Here is a 26,471-nt window from a genome sequence, read left to right on the forward strand (position 1 = left end):
CTCAAGTTTCAAACAGAGCGATTCGGAGGTAGTTTTCATTATTTTTCTTTTTACGTCCATTCATCTGTTAGAACAATGTAAATGGTTGGAACAGAAGGTACACAACAGAACTAGCTGTACGCTTCTCCTTTTTTTAAACGCCGTCAATACGGTTCCTGGAAGCAGAAATTCCTTGTACAGGTCAAGTTAGTTTGGGGACAAGAAAAAAAATAACAATTTCACAAGCCAAACATCATTAAGTAAGTGTGCTGTCTCCAGCAGTGAGACGTATATTCGAGAATCGAGGGTACTGATGAGTCGCATCGTAACGGGTGTGTGTTTGTGTGTGTGTATATGTGTGTGGATTATGTGCATTTTACATCATGGGGACTATTTTTCAGGTTCCCACAAAGATCTGTGAAAGCAATCAAAAAACTAAAACTGCCAGAAGTCTCATATATTGTTTGGTTACTTATGGTTAAGTTTAGGCCTGGGTAGGGGTTAGGGTTGTCATGTTGGGATTAGAGTTTTCCCCCATAGAATTGAATGGAGATTTAATTACAAACCTGAGTGTGTGTGTGTGTGTCTTTGCTAAGATTATGGTTATGCCCATAGAAATGAATGGAGAGTCCCCACAATGATAGGAATATATGAACTATGCATGTTGTGCGTGTGTGTGTGTATGTGTAAGGTCTTTGGAAAATAAAGGGCACCACTAACAAACACAAGAAATAGGTGAGGAGTGAAATACGAATTAGCAGGGCTACTGCATTCTGAGCAAGTTACGTACCGTCATTGCGCCTTAATGCTGCGATGGCTTTCCCAGGATCTGGTTATAGAGATGTTAGGGTGGGGGCGGCGCTGGGGGGGGGGGGGGCGGGGGTGCTGTAACCTGTAGAAAATGCAGAGAATCTTAATCATGTGTGCAAAGACCTTATGATTGGGCCTGACCAGATGAAAACCAGGCACTGTGCAGCAGAGTGCTGAAAATCCTGAAAACCTTCAATCAGCGGTCGGGGGGGACTTTGCTCAGCTGGAAGCTGCTGCACGGCAGTAATTTTCCCATCACTCTCGCAGACCTGGAATGTTCCTTTGAAGCCTTTTGTCATTCTTGACTTGGCAGACTGTGTGGCTTCTTGGTCTGAGAACATTGCGTTTTACTAACTTGCTCCCTGTCTTGTTTGTATGTGTGTGTGTGGACGGTACTGCGCAAAAGACTTAAAAGCAAATGATGTTTAAATTATGTCCATGTTTGTGTGAAACTGTCAAAGCATGTCAGCTTATCTCTTTCAAAACTTCTCCTAAAGTCACCCCAGTATCTCCAGCAACTGTCCAATACATCCATTTTGACCACCAGCAGGCCTTGTTTGGCTAATCAAAACCTTATCAAGTTAACAAATTTGATTAATTAATTAACTGTGCTGTTGGGTAAATTTAATAAATACACAGAATGGCTGTGGTGCCCCTGAAGAGAGGTTAGGGTTATTTGAGCTGTGTTCCTCTAGCCATCCAAAAATATATCTGTAACTTTTTGGAGAAAAGAACAAATTCTTTTTAACTTTTATTGTGTTATTCTTAATTTGCACATGTTATAATGTTAAATTGTGTTTTTTTCTGTGCAAATATAAACTTTCTACCCTGATAAGTAGCTTTAAACATTTCTTTGACTGCAAAAGACTTTTGCGTGGTACTTTATGTAAAGGCGCTGTGAAAAGAAAAATATATATATTCACTGAAGGATGTTGCTTCAAAGATTGCATTCAACAGTATTGAAAAGGCAGTCATTTTTATGTGTTCCCACCAAATTTTTTTTTTATTATTAATATCAGACCAATATATTAAAGATTTGACTTGGTAAGCATCCGATGTAAGTGGGAGGCTTTCAGTGCTGCAGGACTTACCTTAGAAAACAAAAACTAAACAAGCAAATATATAGTTAGCAAAGTTTTATTTTCTTTTTGATGTAATCCATCCATCCATCCATCCATCCATCTTCTCTACCCACTATGGAGTGTATGTCTTATGCAGGGTCGTAGGGTCTTGGAGCCCATCCCTGTAACACAGGCACAAGGCAGGAAATGACCCAGGATTGGGTGCCAGCCCAATTTTTGACATGATCATAGTATGTAAATGTCTTTGTAGGTCTTAAAAATGCAATAAGCAGCTTATCGGGAGAAAAAAAAAACCACGACTGTGGTAGAGAAATGCATCAATACTGCAGACTTTTTGGAGATCATTGTCTTAATTTGCCAGAAGCAGCATCACTTCCTATCCATCTAACGAGGAACCAGGCATTTAAATATTTACCTTCTTTAACCTCAGCGCGATGGTGCGCAAATGGCCCAACTCTGACTCAGTCCCTCCGGCTTGCAGCTCTCATCACCACAGCTCCAGGAGCAGGACCTTTGTGTCCTTTATGATCCCCCATGTCTGCTTTCTGGAAGGACTTGTATCCTGGTTCTTTGGAGGCCAACAATGCTGTCACCGTTATTTCCCGTAGTCCGTGGATAAACGCTTCATTTTCTGCCTAGGCTGATGATCACCAGTCAATTATGAATAGCCCCAGGGTTAATCATCTTGGTTTGAAAACCAAAAACGGGAACTTTCAGAATTCAGTAATACTACAGAAAAACCATAGTACAATACACCATGAAATATACCACAGTATTATTTGAGGATTATACCACAATTACCTTTTAAGGGTTTCAGCTTTTCAACATAAAAATGTATGTATAAATTCAGCTGCTTAAAATGATAAACAGCTGCTTTGCTACAGTAATTAGCAACAATTATTAACTATAGATGTCCTGCTAATAAAAGTGATACTTTGCAATGACTTATGCAAGGAGAAAAAGAAGTTTTAATTAACAAAGGAACAATGGCCATATGTGCTTATACAGCAGGTAGTGAATAAAACCATAAGAACCTAAAGAGTGCTGGTTCAAGTCCCAAGAGGTGGCGTCGTACAATTTAATCAGGTGCTTAGTGTGAATTACTCCATTACTCTGTGCAAATAGATCAAAATTATATGGTGTTGCGAAAAAAAAGGTTATACTGAGCTACTAAAAACAGAACATTGTGAGGCAAAATGCTTGAATTAACTTAAATAGAATACAAAGTTTTTTGGAAAAAAACTTGATTTTGAGTTTTGCTGTACTGAAGAATTGCGTTAATGTGAGAGTCAATGTGGAGTCCAACACAGTAATCATACATACATGTGTTTGCATGCTTTATATATACAGGTTCATTCTGTGTGATAGAAAGCACCCAAAAATGTAGGAGACTGGCAGCTAAAATTGATTGAAATATATGAATAGGGGATATCACCGTGTTCACGTCTAGGCAGGACAATGCCAAAATTACAGGGGAATATCGGAACCTGTGTAAGTGCCGACTCCATCGCAAATCACTTCCTCGCTCTAATAGCCGATGCTCTCATTGTTGTATGAAAAATGAAGGTTTTTTTTTTTTGGCTTGGAAAATCCTGGACGCTTCATTTGCATAATTAATCCTCATTAATCTCCCGCAAAATGGGGAAAGAAAAGGCCATGGAGGAGCTGGAGAAGCACGTCTCGATGGTGCAGGCTGATTGTACGCCATATAAATGAGTCTGTCAGTCTGACTATGCGTGCCTCTCTATCATGGCATCCATCTGCAGCTCTGTCTGCCTTGTCCTCCTCATCCCAGCCTATTTGCTTTCTGTCTGCTGCGTTTTCATCTCTCTGCTCCTGCTGTGTGTGGCGACGCTGATGTTGCCAACAGCACGGCCATATCAGAACCCTGAAGTACTGCATGAGGACTCAGACGTAGATGGATCAGCAATGTTGGTCCCTCGGGGGGAGGCCCCAGACGTGTTTGATATGTGGCCCCTAATAGCATTTCCGTTGAGCCATATCGGCACTTTTCTCTCGGCAGCCGGCTCTCCTGTGGCTCCCCGCGTCACCGTAAGAAGCACGTAGATTAACGCCCTCGATTGGCTGCTAAACGTGCGCGTGAAACACAGAAAAAAACGGCTTTCGAATGTTGAGCGGTCAATGCACGGACAGTGTCCTCCAGAAGTGCCTTCAGCTTCTGCTTAACCTTACATTGCCTCGGCAACTGACGGCGTGCGTGAAATTCATAGGAGAGTATTATTGGATAGACGGGAGGATTCCTTCTGTGAAGAAGAACCCGGAAGCGTCACTCGCTGTTCTCCCGAGATACAAAGTGGATTTATGGGCTGGGCGCACAGGCAATGACAAGTAGAATCGCAGATTTGAAGGACCTTTAAAAGGTAACATCGCTTTCCACTCGCTGTCTCCACGATGTTTCCTCCACGTCTGCCAAGAGCGGCAGGAGCACTAGGACAGGAGGAAGGAGGAAGCCAAAAGAGAGACACCTAAGGTGTGACTTGTGTGGAAAAAAATGGCAACCGAAATCTCACAAAAATTCAATTAGCTATTATGCAACGAAAAGGATATATAATACCTCAGAACAACGTTCTGTGACATGCAAGCCAGCAATAATTAGGATAACATTCGACACAAAGATGTAGCCTTTGACAATTAATATAAACTACATCGTCTTGAGATGATGAGTCACGTTTTTCACACATCAGGCATGACGGAACGCTAAAGATGGCTTGTTTTTCCACTAACACCCTGACAGGCGGATGCAGTCCGCACCGACAGGAGCCGGGGGGTTCCCAGTCCCCGAAATGGAATTATAGTCAGCCGGGTTACTGAGTCAGAAAATACCTTAACCCTCCTATCAATCATGGCCCAGGGAAATGGTGCGGGTTAATAGGAAGTAGTTTTGCGAAGAAGGAAATGACAGGGAACGCAGCCATCGAATATGTGTACTCAGCGGGTGATGTCTCACTGAGCAAGGCGGCCATTTTAATTTTTTTTTTTTCTTGGCATGTGATACATTAATGTTTAAGTTTCACTGTGTATATTAATGGTAGAGTTTAAAACGCAGTACCTCCTGGTGTGATCCCATTGGGGTTTTCTGTACCCGAATCTCCTCCTCAAAGATGTCTGGCTGCTGAAGCCAGCAGATATGCTGAGCACGAGAGGTGGGGGGGAGCGGGTTAGGTGGGGGGAGCGGGTGAGCTGTGTCGTGCCGAGGGCCTGTGGCGACCGGTGTTTCAAGTGACATATTGTACGAAGCAGCAGCATATTGAAGGTCACTCTTAATAAAACTCAAACCCTGGCCCTTCTGTTGAGCGGCCCAGTCACACAGAGCTGTTCAAGGATGTCTGAATTTAATGCAGAAGGGAGAATGGAGGTGTGGAGGAGGGGGTGTTGGGTGGAGATTATGACACTCAGATGCGTAAAGGATTTTCCAGAGAACTTAAAAGGGCAGAGTTTAGTCACTGGGGTCTAGTAGCCTTGCTTGTAGCAGGAATAATCCAGGGCTAGTAAAACAGGGAACTAAAGGTTATTTCCTTCTGTATGGTTTTGCATGGGGTGAAAGTCTTATATGTGTGAATACTGTTCTCAGTGTCTCCGAGTACCTCATTTCATGGCGGTGCAGCAAGCATTAGTCACCTTCTGAGTTCCCATAAATCTACCTGTTCTTTACTGTGTTACCCTGAACCTTATTTTATTTGACTTTTTTTGGTAATTTTTTGTTTTCTTGCATTCTTTTTTTCCACCTTGCTTCCAAACACTGGCTACACTTGCAAAACCGGCTGCAATAATTTTAAATATTTTAAAAGGTCATAATAAATTATTCATCCGGGGATGGCAAGTTTTGAAGCAGAATGTGCTAATTTTCCAGTTAGTGGAAATGATGGCTTTTTGGACAAAGCAGCCTCCTAATGTGCCGGCTTGTGAGATGCGAGGTATGACCTCACACGCAAAGTCAAGTCTAGCGTGGCTCGTTTTCAGTCTCGCTGACATTGCATGGCATGTAAACATTTTATACAAATGTTGCCAGTCACACATTTTAATATGAAAGTATAAATTTACTTATCAAAGTGACAGGAGGGCAGGGTCAGGCAGTCCTGGGGGTTACAGACCTTGCTGAAGGACTAAGCGGTGAAATCCCTCTGCTGACCCTGGGATTTAAACCCATGACCTTCCATTCACAGACAAAGCAGCCAAACCCACAGAGCCACAGACCACCCCCATAAAGTATATCTGAGCCACAGACCACCCCCATAAGGTATATCAGAGCCACAGACCACCCCCATAAAGTATATCAGAGCCACAGACCACCCCCATAAAGTATATCCTTTTCAGTTCTTCCCCTCCCTCCGTTTCATAGATACCCGCTATGTTTACTCAGACGAGATTCTAGAGACTCTGGAGGCCCTAGGCAAGAAACCCCCATGATATCAACACAGAAAATTTAATAAACATAGGTCCTTTATTTTTACTCGTGTGAAAAACAGAATACACAAATAAAGCAGATTAGTCATTGCAATGTACTATGTAATCACCCACCCCCAGCTCAGGGCCCCCGGCCATTGCCAGTCATACTTGTCCTGTAGCTATGTCTCTGAATGCAGTTATACTTACTTAGTAAGGATGCTTTTTTTTTACCTTCTCAGTGGTTGCTTGCATTCTGGGATTGAATGGCATTGTATTCAGCAGGCAGCATATAGAAGAAAGGTAATCAACTGGGGGGATATTGTCCAGCTTAGTCGAGAGCATACTGTGATATGAACCTGGACTCATGCATGATGCAGATGCATGCAGAGACAGACAGCAGGGACACACAGGAGCACTTGGGGGCTGCAGATCTGCTCTGTTGCTTCATGGCCCTCCCCCCTCGCCTTCCGCTTCCCGTCAGCACTGGGATCCTCCTAGGCACTCTGAGGAAGAGGAAGACTGGAGCTGCCACTCCCCAAACGGCCAGGTTAGCTCCCAGCAGCACCCTCGCTTTTGAAGACATTCCATATCTAAAAAAGACACGCATTAACTTGACTACAGTGGATACCAGTGAAATATTTAAAACCACACCACTGGCACAGGTTAGAGAAGCAGACGGGAATCCTTTGGCCTTGAGTTCTCTCTGTGAAACATTTATAAAGAGTACAAGTTTTGTAGAAGTCTACTACTAGAAATTGTGTTTTGGACTGGTGTGTCGTTGGGGCTTAGTGGCTAGAGCCCTCACCTCAGAGCTGCAAGGATGTGGGTTTGAGTCTGGCCTTCTGTGTTTGGGATTCCTCTGGGTACTTTGCTTTACTTCGGTAGCCCAAAAACATGTGGTTAGACAGATTGGTGCCTGCCCATAATATGTCCTTTGCATGCGACTGGCATCCTGTCCAGAATGCCTCATGCCTCAGTTCCTCTACTTCCTAGGATAATCTCTGGGCTCACCTCACTGCAGGCCTGTACTGGAGAAGAGGTGATGGCCAATGTTTTGGATTGATTCATTTTTGAAAAATAGTAGTGTTTTCCTGCTCTGGTTAAAGTCATGACATCTTTAAACTTGAAAAACATGTGAATCTGTTTCATACCTATGAACTTTGCCATGGAAACATCGCTCTTGACATATTTGCTACTGACCACCCATAGTGCAAAAGGCACGTAGAGACATCGTGGCTGCCTCAGAAGGAATGTTAAGATCTTGCACGTGACTTTGTCCAAGCCAAAGGTGTTGGCCTTTGGCCTGAAATGCCTTTCATGCTTGGGGTCTTATCCTCTGAAACCATTTTCATCTTTGCGCCAATCATCTAAGTATGGATTCAAGGATTCATTATTGTCCCCATTAATTAGCCTAACATTCACATCTCCCTCATCTAGCTTATTTTGTTGATTTTTGCACACTTATCAATGTTGTTTTTCAGTCTCCTCTTGGAACTATAAAATTCAATATTCCAGCTTGCTTGACTGATGGCTAAATTCCACCTATACCTTTATGCTACAAAACATATGCAAAGTAGACAAATTTAAGTTTTGCTTAATTTATTTTGTTATTTAGTAGTAACCTGAATAAAGCATTTGTTTGAAAAACAGTTATTGCATATCAGAGATACTTTTAAGGGCAGATATACATTTAAATCTTTATTTTATATGTTATATATAATAAATGCCACAAAGAGATATAGTTCCCAAGCAGGACAAATAAGAAATGGTTGCTAGGTAACAGGAAAGAGCTGTCTATGATGCTATGGGCCGGTGCCTTATTGGCTGGCTACCTACCGGAACCTTACCAGGTCACTATAAGCTACGCTACTGATTTACATTTATTCGGACATTTCAATTTATCGTGTATGAACTGAAGAACTTTCTCATTTTGCTCGCCTCTGAATCAGCGGCCATCCTTAGACGCTTGTCTTTTTGTTATCGTAGCCTTTGGAGCTGTTTTGTCTTGAGTATGTCACGCCATCGCCTCCCCTCCGTCGTGAACAGAGTTCGACCTCTAGGACACAACCAGTCCTGAGGGCCCGTTTTCCTTGCCTATCAACCTGTATCAGATCATTTTTTGTGCAGAGGCTGTTACGAAGGCTGGCGTGGAGGAACCCGCGACGAAGACGCAGAAGCACAGCGGCTTTTAATCTATAGCTATGCGTGTAATAATGCCATTCGTGACTCAGGTAGTTCAGGTATATTGGTGTTATGCACACAGCAGGGACTTTAGATTATGCTTGCAAACTGAATCGATCAGTCACTACGGTTAAAACCGTTTGTTGTTTTCACAGCGATAAAGAGACTGCAGACCAAATAAGAGCCTCATGCACGCTCAAATCCTTGGGCCTTTGTGCTGGTCACTCCAAATCCCCCTAAATGCTTAACATGATGAGATGTTTTCCATGAACAGAGTGCTATTCAGTCTGGGTCTGAATTAACCAGCTGGCTGTTAAACAGCAATCCAGCGTAAGAATCCAAGTACCCCTCCCCAAACGGTGTTGATTATCTTGGGGGCGTGTCAGCGTTTACATCAACATTACATCAGTAAGAAGAATTGCCAGCTATTTGCAAAACAAAGATCTGAGTCTCAAGGACAAAATTCCTTTGCGTGAAGGTGACGGAACTTCGCAATGCAGCAATCAGTCTGCTGTATGTCTTTTCCTTTTCATAATGTGCATTGTAAACATTCCATTAAAAACATTTTCAAGTATAGACAGATATCCACTATTACATTCTTTCTTTCTCATCAAATGTAGAAAGTCATTTTCATCCAGATTGGACTAGAGCAGCTATTCAAATAACTTCATTTGTGGCTGCCTCATTCCTGAAAATCCTCATGTTTGGGGTACAAAAAGTAATTAATGGTTTTTGTTCTTTCTGTAGATGTCAGAAATCAGGCAGTATGAGACCTCACAGCTTCTAAAAACTGTACAGCTATGAAAATGACAGCGACAAATAATATTCTGTCTCACTTTTCTGCTTTCCATTATTGGGCCATTGGCTTCTGATTCCTTTTAATGATGGTAAACTTCTCGTTTCATTTACTTTTTGACCTCCTGGTTGAATTGCACCAAGTGACATGTCTTCAGTATAATAAATCTTTCATATGTAATATAAAATCTTTCATATAAAGCCCTTCCATTTGAGAATCCGAAAACGAAATGAAGCTAAGGTTTATGGAAATTTGTGGACAAGGCCGGGACCACCATCACCCCTGTCACTTCCTCCTCATAAATTATACAATCCCAAAAAGTCATCACTAATTACAGGTCTGGACTGGGAGCAGTTTCTGGCCGACAGGAGTTGTTACACAACACTATGTGTCTGTTCTAATGACTGCCAGAGTCATAATGATCACCAAGTTAAAAGATGCGAAAATAATTAACATAAAATGGTATTGTGGTATGATTGAATGCCTTCCTGAGGCAGTTAATTAAAATAAAAATAGTCATCATCATTATGATTATCATCAGTGCTATATTCGCAATAATCATATTTGAAAACCCAGCCTGGGGCCCGTTTAATATTTTTCCTGACATTTCTCTGTATGGCCTCCTTGACCTTTAGCATTGATCAAAAGGAAAAAACTCATGTGGTTCCACAAGTTTTCAACACTACAAAATTTCTACTTGTTATTCTCCCTCAAAAGAATAAATACCAAAAATACAAATTAAAACATTTTCATTTTACATTGTCCTTGATATTTTATAATGACAATATAAACATAGAGAAAAAAAAACATATCAGTGTAATTTTTTACAGCTTTATAAAAAAGCATAAAACAGAAAAAGGATTATTTAATTCTTCTTTGAACCAGCTTTCCACTGCATACTTAAAATGAATTCCGGAGTGTTACCAGCACATTTTAGTAGCAAACAATATCTTATCGAGCAGCTTAAATTTATAAATGTTAATAAGTGTGTATAAAGAGTTTGCTATAGAAGTAGAGGAACTGAGATTAGACAACGGCTGTTTACAGACATTTATTTAGTGACTTTTCCCAAAAGGAGCTCACAGCTGGAACTTTTACTGGAAAATGGACACATTTTTGTTCCTTCTTTGCAGGGTGGTTCAGTGCGGTTTCATGCTGGATTTGTGACCTTCAATACCCGCTGCTTCTTCTGCTGGTCAGCGAGAGCTGTCATACCGGCTGATGTCTTCGGCCGTGTTTTTCCTCGTCCCTATTGTTGTGTCATATAGGCACCCTGAGCTGTGGCAAATCAGCGGCCCATCGACCAGAGGCGCCCGGGGGAGCTGCTGTTTGCTGAGAGTCAGAACAAGAATTCCATTGTGCCCGGAAGGTTGGCGCGCCGCTGCAATCGCCGCCCGTCGCCGCCAGCCTTTTACGCCAGCAGAGGTCACCGCTGTGAGGTTCCACGGTTAAAACGAGACGGGTCTGGAGGCCTCACCTTTCCCGTCAGTAAATAATCGAAGCTGCGCCGCATCCGTCTGATTAACGGCTGCACTGAAACGATGCTAATGTAGCCCAGCTAGTGCTAAAAGCCGAAGGACACCTCTGTGTGCGGTTTTGTGTTTTGCTGTTTGCAGAATGGGCACCTTTGTCTTCATCTCCTTTAACCTTGAATGGTTTCCCACCAGGCTGGGGAGTGTTTACACTTGTGCGCTGCACAGAACAGCAGAGAAATCCCCCCCTCAGTATATGGCAGAACGCACAAGGACTGAAAAATGTCAAGCCATTGATTTACCCCATGTTTCGCTATGCATAACGCTTGCCGGCGGAAATTTATGGACAAAATGGTACTCTCTCTCTCTCCTTTCTCCCTCTGTCTCTCTCTCACTCTCTCTTGCCTTTATGGTCGATTCCTCCAGGTGTTGTTTCTGGTTATCACAGTGTTTTCTTGCTGATTCCTGCACTTCTTTTTGCTATGTTGGTTTATTCTGTTCAACGGACTAAAGAGCTTCTTGTAAGAATTTCTGGGTTTTCCTGGAAGACGCGCATGCCGTTGGTGCTTTAATTACCATGAAGAGTGAGGTTTATTGCAAGTTTATTTATTCATGATGTGGCTTAAGCAGAGTCGGGGAATAAACGAGAGCAGTAAATATACATTTAATTAAAAGTGGCCTCAATACTGACCCCTCCCAGAAACACACACACATTTTCATTCCCTTTCCGCATGTCACTCATTCATGCTGTTCACAGGATGCTGTTAGGCTGAAGGTCACTAACTGGTTGCAGCCTGGTCATGTGATAATAGCACTGTGAACTACACGACCTCATTAGTTTTTGGCCGCACATGCAGTGTGACAAGAGCTCATGTGGAATATCTACAATGTAACAACTGCTTATTATTCATTAGCTGTTAATTATTAAAATAATGATGTCTTATTTGATTATTTTGGGCAAATCAAACAGACATTTTACATATAAGGGTTCCTATTTGCAATAGATACAATCAAATCAAATGCAGAATCAAATTCAGTGATATTGATTGACATTTGACTAACAGCCAGGGATCTCTATGGCAAGTAGATCTTTGGAAAATTTCAACAGTTTTTATCTAGGAACTAATTCCACTGAGATGATTTGTTGTGTTACCAGATCAATTCAGATTAAGTGTTGTTGAGGGTATGACTGCCATTTACTCAAACCCTTTTGGCTGTCTAGCTAAGTCTTGCTGCTTAAATGATTAAAATAGACACTATCCGAATCTATAGAGGGAAGCAACAATAGATGTTGATGCAGGCTCTCGGTTGTTTGTCCGTGATATATCTGCCAAGAACCAGGCAGGGGCACTTTCTTCCCTTCCCGATCTCGGCAGATTTAGTGGTGTGTTTTTCGGAGAGCCGCGTCAAGAGGCAAGGGCTGTAGTAGGTACTGTAGATCCAATGGCAGCCCGATGCCAAGCCGAAGACGTCAAAGAGTAGCCATTATGAGATTTTCCATCTGTAACGGCTTAGGGCGCATACATCACATCCTTGTGAGGAATGCCAGTGTTTCACCCGCTCCACATGTGTGAGAAAGTCCCTCACTACCGTAGCTCTTGATGGCGTCAGAAAGTTTGGTTTCTATGGTAGCAGGACAGGGGGTGGGAAATGGGAGGTGAATAAGTACGCCGACCAACCACTGAGTGTCTGCCAGTACTGGGACATGCTAGAAGAGGGAGGACTAGTTGTCATGGATACCGTAAGTGGTACGTGGAGCCATTCTGACGGAAAGTTTGGCAGAAGTTCTCCACAGCAACGGGCCACACAGCCCCAAAGTTGTCCTGACTCATTGAGCAGCTTTCTTTGATATAGACATACAGGGCAAGCTTCAGCTCCTTATTCTTTGTAATTTCAGCAATGGGGTTCTGGGAGCACAGCACATTTTAAAGGGAAATAAATTAAGGCTTCATATTACATTTGAAGCCAGCTGCGCTAATGAATCACTTCCAAGACATTAACAAAAATGGAAAAAAAAATGACTGACAATTCTGTTGCTTGGACTCCTATAATATATTAAATGGCACTTTTACTCCTTAGCATGCAGCTGTCTGACATCTTTTCTGCCTGGAATTAGAAGTCTTTATCAACTCTTTTTTTTTACCCTTTTATTTAAAGCCATTATTTGGGGGGAAATATATGTGAAGTTACTCTTTGAAATTCGTATCGCTCTTTATTTTTTCTGTTTGACAGGTATTTTTAAACCTGTTTGTGTAAGATGACTGAAATCCTTGAAGTAGTTTTACTTCTAAGCTCATTAATGTTAATAGTGGAGACGTGTGAGGAGACGAGCCAGTTAAAGGGAGAAATGAGATATGGGACCATTATAAACTTTGTTATTTATATTGTTTTTTGCACTTTTTCATTCTTTTTGAATATATTTCCTTTCTATTTAATGCCACAGACAAAATCTTTTAATGATTTTTTTTTTCTTTGATGATTATGATGACGATTTGATGAATGTTTATGATATATCCATAATCTCACCACACGGGACCCCTCTTTCACATCAAGGACTAAGAAATCAGTCTCAGGAAAATCAGTCTCAGGAAATCGACTGTGCGATTTTACAGTGTGATTTACTGAGGGACAACATATAGCAAGACTGTATGTAACATAAATAGCCCCTGCAGTTCTTGTTCTGGGCGGGATTGCAGGCAGAGCCATGTGACAGAGGGAAGAGAGGAAGGAGCAGGTATTTTGGGACAGGAGTAACAGAAGCAGCAGGGAGGAGGTGGAGAGGCAAAACTGATACACAAAATCAACACTGGAGCTACGAATGCGGGCTGGATTGAACATCTGGGTGTAGCCATGTTTACTGGGGGCAAGAGAAAACAAACCCTGTTACATTTAATGTATATTTGGGACTGAGGAGCGATTAAATAAATGATTTGACTTGTAACTGGACTGTGACTCACCTCAGGATATGCAGCCTTTCTCAGACTTTCTCAGCAAGTCGCTTAATGTTTATGACAAGGTGAGGCAGTCATGGCCACCTCTTATAAGATACTAGCATGTGATCATGTGACTCTCTTTTAGAGTTGCAGATGTCACATGACCATTCTTTGTTATTGTTCATTTTCGAACCAGTAAACCAATGATGCACCATTTCCAGCGAGGGAAAGTCGCAGAGATGGCCACAACCTCTCCTACTCCACAGAACCCTATGCTAATGGCGGATGTGTCACCTGTTTCGTTTCATTGCAGATGTAATTGAACCGAAGCAGCAGCGTGGTTCTGTGGGAGTCGCTGGCAGAGTGGGGAACACCAGCCCTCAGCTTCCGCATTCACTGGGACACACTGGTTGAAAGATGTAGCTGTTTATCAGAGCTGACAGAATTTATTGCCAAGCCCTGGAACCAGTGTATTAACAGCACGGAGAAAGAAAACTGACAACACAGCTGGAATTTCATTGGTCGAGCTGTGTGGGTAAGACCACCAGAATAAGCAGTTAAAAAAAGGAACAGTTATTTTATTTAAAAAAAAAAAAAAAACAACATTTATTTGAGGAAGTTCTCTATATGACTCCTGAGTTTATGTGTTTCCTTTTAATATTACTGACCCCCCCTCCCCTACCCATCACAGGACACAGAGAGAGGTCGACTGCGACTTCTCCCAGCAGCATAGACCGCACACCTGCCACTGGATCCAGGGCGTGGGTGGGGGGGGAGGGGGGCAGTGGACTCAAGAATTCTGGAGGAGGATGCCAGTCGCTTTGGTTCTGGTGTAGGTTTTGCTGATGCGTGCGTGTGCAAATTTATATACGCAGAAAGCACTGCCAGTCAGTCTCCTGAGGACCAACTAAAGACAGTTTTCTGATGCAGCTTGGTCTAGGTCATGCCGTACACCTTTGTCGTTGGTACTATGGTACTACAGAAAGAGACAAAGCGAAAAAGATAAAGTAATGAAGAAGTGTGTGTATTTATATATATATAAATATCAACCATAGAGCTGCCCAATAAAAATATTTGTATATTTCTTTAAGGTCTTATATGACAAGTCACACGAACCAAAAATCATTTAAATGCAAGCGAGCTTTTCATAGTACAGCAACAGAAACTGTCTATCTTACCAACAGGTATTGAGACACATGGGTATGGGGACAAAAGGAAATGTATACCTTCAAAGATAATAACTGCAGGGTACAGTGTTGACGGTCCTTCCAGGTAATCTTTCAGAGCGTGCTTATTACTCTGTAACAAGGGAGGTGCTCCTTAATCAAACTGGCCGATATTCTTATTGGGAGCAGACCTCCGTATTTGGCTCTGGGATCTGCTGAGGTTGTGTCTGTGTATAAACTCTGTCACCCGAGAGGTCCGGGCTGAAGGTCTGAAGGCTGCGACGGACCTACATGCAAAGCACAATAGACGAAACCTGAAGCCGTCCTCAAAGAGAACAGAAGGTTCATGATGCTCCTCAGTCTCTTTCTCAGGCTGATTAATGCCTATAAACGAGAAGAGGAGCGACATGAATCCGAGGGCGACGGCGGCTTTTTCTAACAGTGATGACAGATCTCTCACAATTTAATTTCCTTTAGTGAAGCTCTATAACTTATTTTCTTGAATGCATAATAAAGTAATAAGAAAGTCTGTGAACTGAGAGACCAGTAGGATTTTGGATTTTGTTTCAAATTTGTAACTTTCCTTGGTGTTTTTTGAGCTTCATAAAAATATCAAGTAACGTTATTTGATATGCAACAATTAAATAGATATTAATATTAGGAGATATTTTTAATCATTTTTATTCATTTGGCTGTTAATTTATGTATGACTTATTATGGGATTCCACTTCACAACCAGCTTCATGAAGGCGTATAAGTAGACAAACTGATTCTTCCAATTTTTCTCTGCAAAAGTATCTTCTGTAAAAAAAGTAAAAGTATCTTGCCATCGCTCCGATTTGACTCTCCCTGCCGGCCCCTGGAGGATGGGCTCCCCCTTTGAGTCTGGTCCCTCCCAAGGTTTCTTCCTTCTAGGGAGTTTTTCCTTGCCACTGTCGCCTATGGCTTACTCACTGGGGGCTTTGGGTGGGGATGCTGTAAAGCACTTTGAGACGATGTAATGTTGTGATAACGCGCTATACAAAAATAAATTTGTTGTTGTTGTTGTTGTATGTTTCGCATATGAACATGTTTGTTTTGTGTTGCTCCAAACGAGCTGCTGGTAAACGCCTAGCTAAAGAAGCGGACACCGTCTTGGATAGCTTTTTGAGAAGAATGCTACACAAACCCTTGTTTTTCTCGTGGTTGCCATGGAAACCCCATTCCGACTGAAAGAGATGAAAGTTTAATGCAAATACATCAGTAATTTAACAGCACTTGTGGGCCACGGATGTGTAATTAAGTGTGCATTTGGACACCATTGTTTTGCCAAGCTTCCGTTTTACACTTAAGGACCTTTTAGTGTGTTTATTTAGTAATGCCTTATTACTTATTTATATTATCTCCTACTCGTGACACAGTGCGTGTCAGGAAAATACATTTTAATGACTGAGGGTGGAGGGTTATTTTGCATAGAGAGAGCTTTTATTGTGCTTGGCAAGCGGAAGTAGTGAGGGCAGCTGAACTCAAATGTCCAGACAGAAAGAAAAAATGTTTGAACAAGTTAAAGGGTGAGGTTGGGGGCCATGTATGTCACATTGGAACAAGCACCTGCCAAGCAAGAAATAAATAATGTAATAATGCAATCTACCACTTGTCGGGGGAAGGCGGCGAGACTCGTAATGGAGAATGCTAAGTGGAATTAAGTGTATTCCTATCGGAAATGGGTTGGTGAGGAAAATCCACCAGCTCTGCAAGAACATGTCAGAACTCTGGGATGTGCAACGGGGGAGATACTCTGACAGGACACAATGTCGGAGTCTGTCATGTGACGCAGAAGGGCCAGCAGAGGAAGCCATAATAGACTAATTTGCATCCTGGATTTTGAAGCTCTGGGTGAAATTCGGGATGATGGAATAGTTTACGAGTTGACAGGTGGTGACAACGGCTTTTTCTGTATGTCACTGATCACAATTTTGCCACAGTGCCTGCTAGCTGTACATTACATAAATGATTCATGCTCACATTAAACATTCAGCTTTTATGTCTTTCCTCCCTCGTCCTGCTCTTTCTTGAAAGTTACACAGTTTCACAAATACTAAGCTGAAACGGTTTCCTTTACCCCCCCCCCCTTGCCCTGCAAGGTAAATTTGCATTTAGGTTGTGTTTGTTAATTAGGTTTTTCATCTCTCCTTTATGAAAATTTTTCCTTTGAATAAACCTAATTTGAAGTAGGTTAGCGGCAGTACCAAAGTGAATGACGAAACTGGGTATAAAAGACCAAGATACCCAGCTTCGTTGGAAATGGGTGACAATAGTCTTGCAAGTCTGAACACAGAGGAAGCTTCTGAGGAATGCAGACGTGGGCCAGCCGTGGCTTTGTTCTAACAAGCGCCTGTGAGCCTCTGGGGGCTCCTTTTCATCAACTTCAGGTCATCACCTGCTTTGTGGCGTCGTCTGCGTGTTTGGGTGGGTGGGGGGTACCTAAAAGGTTATCTGTTATTTCAGCCACACGACAGTGGTGTATAAAAGAGGGTCGTAATGTTTGCCCCCAGCACCCCGGGTCACTTAAAATTGTTTTCAGGAGCCACAAGGACTCCCCAGTTCCATTTTAGGTGGACTGAATTCCATTGAGAAGATCTGTGCAAAGACCTGTGCATTGTGTGTTCAGCCTCAACATCATGATTAAAATATAGACGGTTTATCATTTTCCAATTTGTGCTTCAAAAGATATTTCACATACTGAAGCTTTTGAGTCAAATGTTTAGATAAATGTGTAAACAACTTAAAATTATAATGGCTTGTCACCAATAAAAACAAGAAAATGCTGTGAGCTTTCAGTCGTGTTTATCCTGCTATTTCATCATGAAATCTGGTTGGGATGTTTTTGGAACATCTCAAAGCCCTGCTTCACCAATGCATGCACTCCCACAAATGCATGTACCACCACAAATGCATATACCATCACAAACAAGTATGCCATCACCAATGTGTGCACTCCCACAAATGCATGTACCACAATAAATGCATGTACCACCACAAATCCATATACCATCACAAACAAGCATGCCATCACAAATGGGCACACCACCACAAACGCATATACCAGCACAAATGTGTGCATCACCACAAATGCATGTACCCCACCACAAATGCATGTAACACCACAACACAAACACATACACCACCACAGATGAGTGTTACAGTTGCACCAGGTACAGACTGACTCTTCTCCTTCCACACCCCCTCATTCAGCACAACACCCTTCATTCCCTCAATCCTGTGGCAAGTGGTGTCTTTCCATCTGCTTAGCTTCCTTCAAAAGATCAGGACACGTTGTGCACGATTCCAGTATGCTTCGAATAAGGGACTGTTTTGCAGCAGCTACAAGAAAGGAGTAAATGTGAGTCGCTTTAATGTACCAACCCCCTTTACATTTTCATCTTAGTTCCCAGATTTTATTTTCCCACATGGATAATACCTTACTGGCTCGATTGTAATTTCACGTCTGCCCTTTAAATCCACAGTCTGCAATTATAATTTTACGAGTTCTGTTCCAAGGTGATCCGCCTGTCTACTTGGACATGCGCGGTGGAACGAGAACTGACAGAATGACTTCTTGTATTCTCCATGGATAAGAAAGCCCCACAACGAGAACAGTTTAACGTTAATGCCAGAGCCCTGCTAGTTTTTGATCTTCATCATGCTGGTTGGAGGAATTCTGTCCATCAATGGAAATGTTCTTCGTTCTTCAAGGTGCTGCAGTGAACAGTTGGAAGCACCATCAAACCAGGCAGCTACTCTTTCTTGAACCTCATCGTGGTCTCTTGCCTAATTTGAATTCTGTAGAAAAACATATTTTGTGGTTTTCTTTTTTTTTGCAATAGTTGCTAGTCACACCTGGCCTCCTACAATCGTTCTCGGTAGTTAATTGTCCCTCACAAATTGATACAGCGTGATATATGCGAAATATCTCAGTGAAGTGTACCCAGGACATTCTTTCAAGAGCGTAACAAACCAAATTATGTTCTCCCATGACACAACTTCAAGTCAAAGTGTTCACACGGCATGGTTGTGCTGTTTGTGGTATGTGTTTGGTGATACAGGCCTCACTGCCGCATACAGCCTGTAACTTACTAACTTTTCTATTTTATAATGCTAACATATTATACTTGTTAAATCCATTATCATGTGAAGAATTGCTTGAGGTTTAACCTGCTGCATCTAACAGGAACATAGCAATCAGGTCATGCATTCATAACCAGGTTGCCAGATCATTACTAAAGAGGGTTACTGCTGCAGGAACCATGAACAAAGTACTAAAGCTAAATAGAAACAATGAATTAAAAACCTCCAGCCATTACGAATGAGTAAATTTGAACTTTTTTTGGGCAAAAGTGTCAACCAAGTGATTGAAAGTAAGCCCATGACCTAGCAGAATCACTTGATTGCCTGAGCCAATCAACAGTCTTCTATGCAAACATTATAAAACATATGTGTAATGTGAAACAATAATGGTATAATAAAATTTGAGGTCAGTATTTTTGGGAATTGGGTGCATGATTTTTCCTTAGTTTCTGGAGCATGGTGGTACCAGAGAATTGAAACTCCTGGTTATTATGCATATGGGATGGGGGGGGGGGGGGTTCTGTAACAGCCCTTTGCAATATGTTCATTAAGTGACGTTTCGGTTTACATCCATCAGGGGAAACTTTAAAGGTGTTCAGGAGGCCATTCTTGTCATTAAAGTGGTTTATGCTGAGTGCTCAGGTATTACTGACTGCTGCTCCTGGCATCCTGGGAAATCCCTGAGGTCTTTACTGTACCGCATATAAGTACTACCACAACTAAACGTTGCTGTCAGGCATCCAAGGAATGGAAGGAAGGTTTGGCAAAATGTTAGCAAACAGACTATCCCTCTCCAGAAGTGCCTTAGTTCAGCACTTCAAACAATCAATTACAGGCAGAGATATAATGTTATCTATGATCTCTCCAGCATGACACCTTTGCAATCACTAAAAATATTCTTGACTCATATTAAAAAGTCATCGAAGAACTTGACTTGGAAAATCTCAAACTTGAGAAAAAGACAAGATGGCCTGGACTCACTGGATTCTAGAACTTAAAGATTCGATAGGGCATGGCGCGCTAACTTTAGTGTAAGATCAGTGATTAGCTACCGTATGCTTCAAAACGAGTCATAGTGACTTAAGGAGATCTCTTTACCGAGACATAACACTGTACTCTTTTATTGTAAGGTCTTGTCTAGTTATGGGAAGAGATAACACACAGTTTTTAGTCTACAAAGACATTGTTATTATAATCCATCATGCCAAGTGAGAGTATGAGGAAAAATCCCTCGTATAAGCAGTACAACTTTGAGAGGACGTGACGCTACAGGCTGCCGCATAGCTTCTGTGGAATCAGTGCAGTTTTCTAACACACTGGCCATTAAAATTCACAGTGTATTGAAACTGATGCTAGTCCCCATCTTTAACAAGGCCAGATAAATGGAGAGGGCAGCATAGGCCAATGTGAACACCGCTCTGGTTATGCTCTTCTCTGCTGTATGTTGATAATACTGTACAAGCACTTGCAGGAAAAAAATAAAAAATAAACAAGCTTCAGCGTGTTCATGAGGCTTGAAATGAGACCATAAAGCCTTCGAACATTGGGGGAACATCTTCTATCATCAAGTGTTTTGATATATATCATGATAATCTTTTATTTATTTTTTCCTCTATTGTTTTTTTTTTTCGATCAGTTTAAGATCAGTTATGGACTTCCATGGAAGTGACTTCTTAATTATGATGGACTTGCCTGTCCTCTCCATACCACACATTTTTGGATGACCTCAGTCCATCACAAAACACAAGTCTTTGCATTGAGACATGGTCAAAAAATGTGTTGATTTAGTTTAGATTATATAAAGCAGCATTTCAGGGAACCGCAGAGAGCCTACATTTTTGTTCCCTCTCAGGGCAGCAAAAACATGGACTGTCTGGTAGGGAGCTGGGAGGGAGCAAAAACCTGGACCATCTGTGGGTCCCTGTGGACTGGATCGGAAAACACTGATATAAAGGTATTAGACTATGGCATGAAAAGACCCAGTTTTGATTTCATGCTATCTTTTTATTCAGCTTCAGTTTGTCGATGACCAAGATCCTGTTTTTGCTCTGCAAATATATGGCCATTGCCTCTTGACAATAGGGTTGATACAGATCCATCTTTATTTAGCAAGGCTGGTTGTTAAACATCATTCTTCAGCAAATATCAGCACCCAAGTCTGGTAACATGTGTTATGCGATGTAACGAAGTGAATGGACGATAAAGAAAAATTTTAACTAGGTAAACATGCGTTGAAGTTGAAGTGATTATCTTGACATCATATTGTTCAGCACCAGGCACTAATAATTTCCTGCGCACCTATTCGTGTTTGTATCAGTAAGATGAACACATGTTGACTGTGTTTGGAAAGAGGAGCCCTCCAGGACTGAACGCTCGAGCGATTCCTCAGGATAAACGACCCAACGCCGCGCTGGTTTTGCAAATAGAATAATAATTCTGCCCCTTTCAGTGCTGATGTGCATTTGTGGGATGGAGCAGCATGAGCAAGTAACTTGCCTAAATCGCTGAATAGGAATCTGATGAACCGCAAATGGAAAAAAGGCCTCTTTTAATAAAAAAAATGTCACTGCATACACAATCAGGCAGCTTTGTGAGCGTGACAGCAGATAGACCCGATAAAAGGTGCAGCTTCCGTGGGAAGAGACTATGACGCTTCGCCTTGGCGCGATGCGTGTTCCTGGGAGATGGGTAATGGAAATACACTAATAAAAAATATATATAAAAAGAAACACGAATCACCCAAAAAGGCTGAGATGAGAAATGCGCCCCGGCTTCCCTAATCTACTTGAACATCTGCGTTGGGCCTCTTGTGGAAGGGTATGTTTAAGAAGATTTCACGTAATTAGCCCTCCTTTAAGAGCTCCCTGAAAGATCCATATTTTCATATTTATTTATTTATTTGGATAGGGCTGAATAAGAAAATAAAAAAAAAAAGAGAAAAGCAGATGTTGCACTTAAAACTGGCATGCCTAGAAGTCGCTGGGGAATGGGGGGGTGAATGCGGAGTGTAAACGAGGCGATGCTGATTGCGAAGGAAAACACCGGGACGAGGTCGGCGACTGGGTTCTCTGGGTGCAAGTGGCTCTGTTTACCGGCTTTCACCCGCGAGGCTTTCAGGGGGGGGGGGATCTCTTGAAAGGTAAACACAATGCATTAGCCTTTAGCTGGGTGCCCATGTGACTCACTTTCTGCTATCCAATAACTTCCCCACCGTTCACCAACATCTGGGATTCCTAACTCCAGGGATCAAGGACGGCTTATAAACCTATAATTCTTAGACAATCAACTATAAATCCCTACCAGTAATTGCACAATTCAGTCATATGATTCTGCTAATTAATTTGTATTTAGCCTCAAAATGCATTTTACCATTGATGGCTATATTACAGAGTTCAGAAAAGGTTTCATTAGTGAGCAGTCGCTCAAAACTCAAAGTTCACTTACTTACGTAGGTCTTTGCCACCAAGATTCATGCTCTCAGCCCAGGCAGACCTGAGACTTTACTTTAAAATGATACAAAATCGATTGGTTTTACACCAGAACCAGAGCAGACCATTTTCAGATTCTCTCTCTATAAAAAAAATCTCCCTGAAGCCACCCCAGCCTGTCTCAGCACATCTGCACTACACGATCCATCAAGGCATAATGAAACAGCACTTCCTCCTTTTAACTCCGAACATGCTCTTCATCCTCAACTTCGGTCTGAACACTTTCCAGGTAATTCTCGTCAAACATCATTTAATGCTCCAAATGGAATTCTAGATTGCGCTGTTAGGCAACGAGAGGATCCCACTTTTGTGATGTAAACCACGTTCGAGGTTTCCTTAACATACTTCCTTATATTCTAACCTCATTGCATATATCTAGGGTGTGTCTGGGGGACCAGTCGTGGCGCAGATCTGCGGTGATGTCAGACTGCCAGTCAGAGGCCAGGCAAATATGTACACGCAAGCTTGTTGCTATTCTCCGTGTACGAGCCTCACTCACATGAATAAATCATTAAAAGATATAAAAAGTTTTAGAGGAGGACAATTTGAAACTCCGTACACACCTACCGCTAATTAAACTTACACTGATTAATAACTTTATTAGTATCTTCCCCATCCCTTCCAACCAATCCTTATCAAAGTCACAGCATAAATAACCAATTTGTTCATCTCCGTGCTGTTTACTTCCTGTGACTCTAGAGATGAATTCCCCTCCCGCGAAGCCCCATTTACTCCTTTCATTTCTAAAGACAAAAATCCTACTTGGCCCCTTGTGGGATTTGCACTGCTGCCAGCATCATAATCATCCTTGAATACATCCTTTGAATAAGATAAAAGAATACCCAAGAGGCTTTGGAAATCATATTTACTTCACCTTATTCAACTCCCCATTTATTCTGTGGTTTATAAATTTATATTGGGTTATGTACTTTAGATATATGAGTACAAACAAAACCGGGGTGATGTGTATTAATGTAATATGCATCGATGTCAACCCCCCCCCCGCCCCGGCCGTCTTGATGACAGAGAGTGGACAATACTCCATGCCACTACCTTCAAACTGTTAGTATCCAGGAAAACTTGCTCTATTTGGAGAAGCAGTCCAACTCACACTGCTGGAAGCTTGCTATGGGCACATTCTTGGGGGGGGGGGGGGGGGGGCAGTCAAGACATCCTGGTCAACATAATGGGCTTCGACCTGGGGTGACTGTATGTCAGGAACCATAATTGTGAGACTCTTCTCCCCTTACTATAAATAATTCACCATCCAAAAAAAATCTAGTCACCACACGAGTCTCAGCGAGTGGCATCCGGACCCTGTGTCCATAACTGGCTGTACCTGTCAGAGATGGACTTTGCCTGTCCTCTCCATACCATGAATGTAGCATCACCTACTGTTTGCCTGCCTTTGCCCTACGCTCCAGCACTAGCGCGCGTAGCTAGCTTTATATATATATATATATATATATTTTTTTTTTTCTATGTCTTACAGCCATTTTGATTTTCTTCATTCATTTACTAAAATGAAGGAGGGCTCCCTTTGTCCAATAGCTTATGCAAAAAGAACCCTTTGGATAAGCATTGACTGAGTATAAGCAATGTTTCTATCTTATGTATGTACTTATGTATATATTCATGTGTGTTGTTTCCTGCACCCATGGCTGGGATCTCACCCCCTGCCTTTGGTTCTGCGCGTGGAATCTGCATGTTCTTCCCATGGTAGCGTGGGTTTCCTCAAGGTATTTTGGTTTCCAAAAAAAACATGCTGCGTTCCAAATTGGCGTAGTGGGTGTGCGGGTGAGTGCCCAGCGATGGACTGGCATCCTGTTCGGCTTGGTGTTCTCCTGTCTTATGCTGAAAATAGGCTTCAGACTCCTTCTAACCCTATGCTGGGTAAGCAGCACAGAAGATTTATGGATATACAATATACAACTCTGGAACCGCGCTGTATTTTTTTTAAATCTGCATTTTAAGAATCTGGTTTAATCCTGGTTCTGCTGGCAGAAGGCAGGCTCCTTTCAGGCTGAAAGTTACAGCAGTACACAAAATAATGTGGCAATGACCAACAACCAGCCAGGTAGAGGACAGAAGCGACTTTATAATGGCACAGATGACCGTCAACTTATCCAGTAGTGCCTCATAAATTGCAGAATGACCTCATGTGACCTTGAAAAAAAATGGGAAACATTAAGTGGTGTGAAGTGCCATATTAGGACAGTTTTTATCAGGCTCCTAGAAGCAGGACTAAAGACCACTGGGAAGAAGAAGCCCTTCATCAATGAGAAGCAGGGAAGAGCCAGGCTGGAGTTTCCAAAAAACTGTATATTTGACACAGGTGCATACCCATAAATTTGTATTCATATCTTTGTTTGGACTCTCCATTCATTTCTATGGGGAAAACTCTAATCATTCATATCTATGGGGAAAATGCTAATGCTCCGCCTCTTTCATATACCCAGCCTCAGCACGTCTGCGGGTCCGTGAGCAGGGCCCTTAACCCCCAGCTCCATGGGTGCCGCTTCGGGTGGCTGCCCTTCACGGACAGCTTACTCTGTGAAGAGCAAGTAAAGAAAATTTCCCCACGGGGACAATAAAGTATTGCTTATTATTTTTTTTTATTATCATTATTATTATTATTAACTATGACAACCTTAACCCCTACCCAGTCATAACCATAACCATAAGTAACCAAACAAAATTCAAGAGTTTTTGCATTTTTAGTTTTGTCATTGCAGTCACGGATTTTATAAAATACACTTTTCCCATATGGGGACCAGGAAAATGGTCCCCATAAGGCAACAAAAATGTGTATTTATCAAATTGTGGGGACATTTAGTCCCCACAAGGTAAGGTATACCTGGACCACACACACACACACACACACACACACATTTTGGCTCACCTATCTAAAAGGGACCTTTTGTATAACCATTCTGTATGCCCAGTCTACTGTCTATGTTTAAAATCTAACTGGCCAATGAAAAGATGCTTTATGAAGTCATCTATTTAACTAGTATTTATGTTTGTACTAGTTAGCATTTGTATTCATGATGGTCACTTGTATACTGCAGATTACTTTATATCACAAATTTTAACAACAACGTTGACAGCTAGCTGACTAATACCATTGTTAATTGTGAATATAAAGCGAGATTGGTTTGTATTTTGTTGACACTGACATATTTGCGATCCACGTGAGTCCATTTAAAACATTAAACCATTCAGTGACTGCTGTGTAAAGATTGGATTTTACTTTTTGGTTCTAAGGCTCTCTCATTACATTGTTTTGCATTGATTTACTTTCTAAAGTAATTTTACTGAAAATGGGTTTTTTCACACACCTATAATAATTGATATTTGGACATAGATGTTTATCTTTGGACAGGGGTGATGTGTTGAACTGACTGTAGTGCTCTAAAGTTTGTTGGTCACACTTGCAGGGGTCTCAAAGGAAGACGCAGCTCATTGACACACAGTAGGAGCCGCCATATGTGCAATTCCTACATCCCATTTGCTTCTCTGTACTTACATGCACTGTTGAACAGATGCATACTGCTGGGCGTTTCTTGGGCTTTCTTGGATGCATTAGCCATGAATAATCGTCCCCTTTCACTGCCCGTGGGTGCCTCTGCGAGAGACTCACGATCTCCCGTGCGTCTGTCACCCTCTTGGCCAGGCTGAAAGTGATAACGCACACCTGCGGCCAGTCAGGCAAACCGCCCCCAGTCTCTCCCAGACCTGACCATGCGAGCCATGGGCGAGCGCTGAAGGCCACGCAGCCAAGGGGGGAAACAGGCCTTATTGCATGAGGCGGGAAGTGATTGAGGACCCAAAATTGGAACACATTCCGGAGCCCTTACCAAAATTTAGGGGGCTGTAAATCTCACCACTCTTGAGGGGAAGGAACAGCTGGCAGACATTTCATTCAGCGACCGTGAAGCCACTACTCTGTGAAGGCGGGAATGCCTGTTTCCCCGGCAATGAGTCTGAATCCGACGTGAGCGGAATTTTCCTGGTCTTCCTTCACTACACCAAACGTTTTTATTATAA

At 42.1% G+C, this 26,471-nt stretch overlaps 1 long non-coding RNA gene across 12 annotated transcripts in view; it reads right to left on the minus strand.

Annotated features, from left to right (window-relative positions):
• Positions 1-847: 847 nt before the first annotated feature.
• Positions 848-26,471, minus strand: part of LOC111843603 (uncharacterized) — a 65,315-nt gene continuing 39,691 nt past the window's right edge. For 3 of the 12 annotated variants that reach the window (XR_011992648.1, XR_011992650.1, XR_011992649.1), the window contains 3 exons: positions 25,951-26,098; positions 2,287-18,189; positions 848-2,032 (listed from right to left, as the gene is read on the minus strand). This is a non-coding gene — a long non-coding RNA (uncharacterized lncRNA). Of the gene's footprint in view, positions 2,033-2,286; positions 18,190-25,950; positions 26,119-26,471 lie in introns of all 12 variants that reach the window. The other 9 variants (XR_011992651.1, XR_011992645.1, XR_002838207.2 and 6 more) reach the window with 6 other exon arrangements.

This window comes from Paramormyrops kingsleyae, chromosome 8 (assembly GCF_048594095.1).
Source record: "Paramormyrops kingsleyae isolate MSU_618 chromosome 8, PKINGS_0.4, whole genome shotgun sequence".
Classification (NCBI taxonomy): Eukaryota; Metazoa; Chordata; class Actinopteri; order Osteoglossiformes; family Mormyridae; genus Paramormyrops; species Paramormyrops kingsleyae.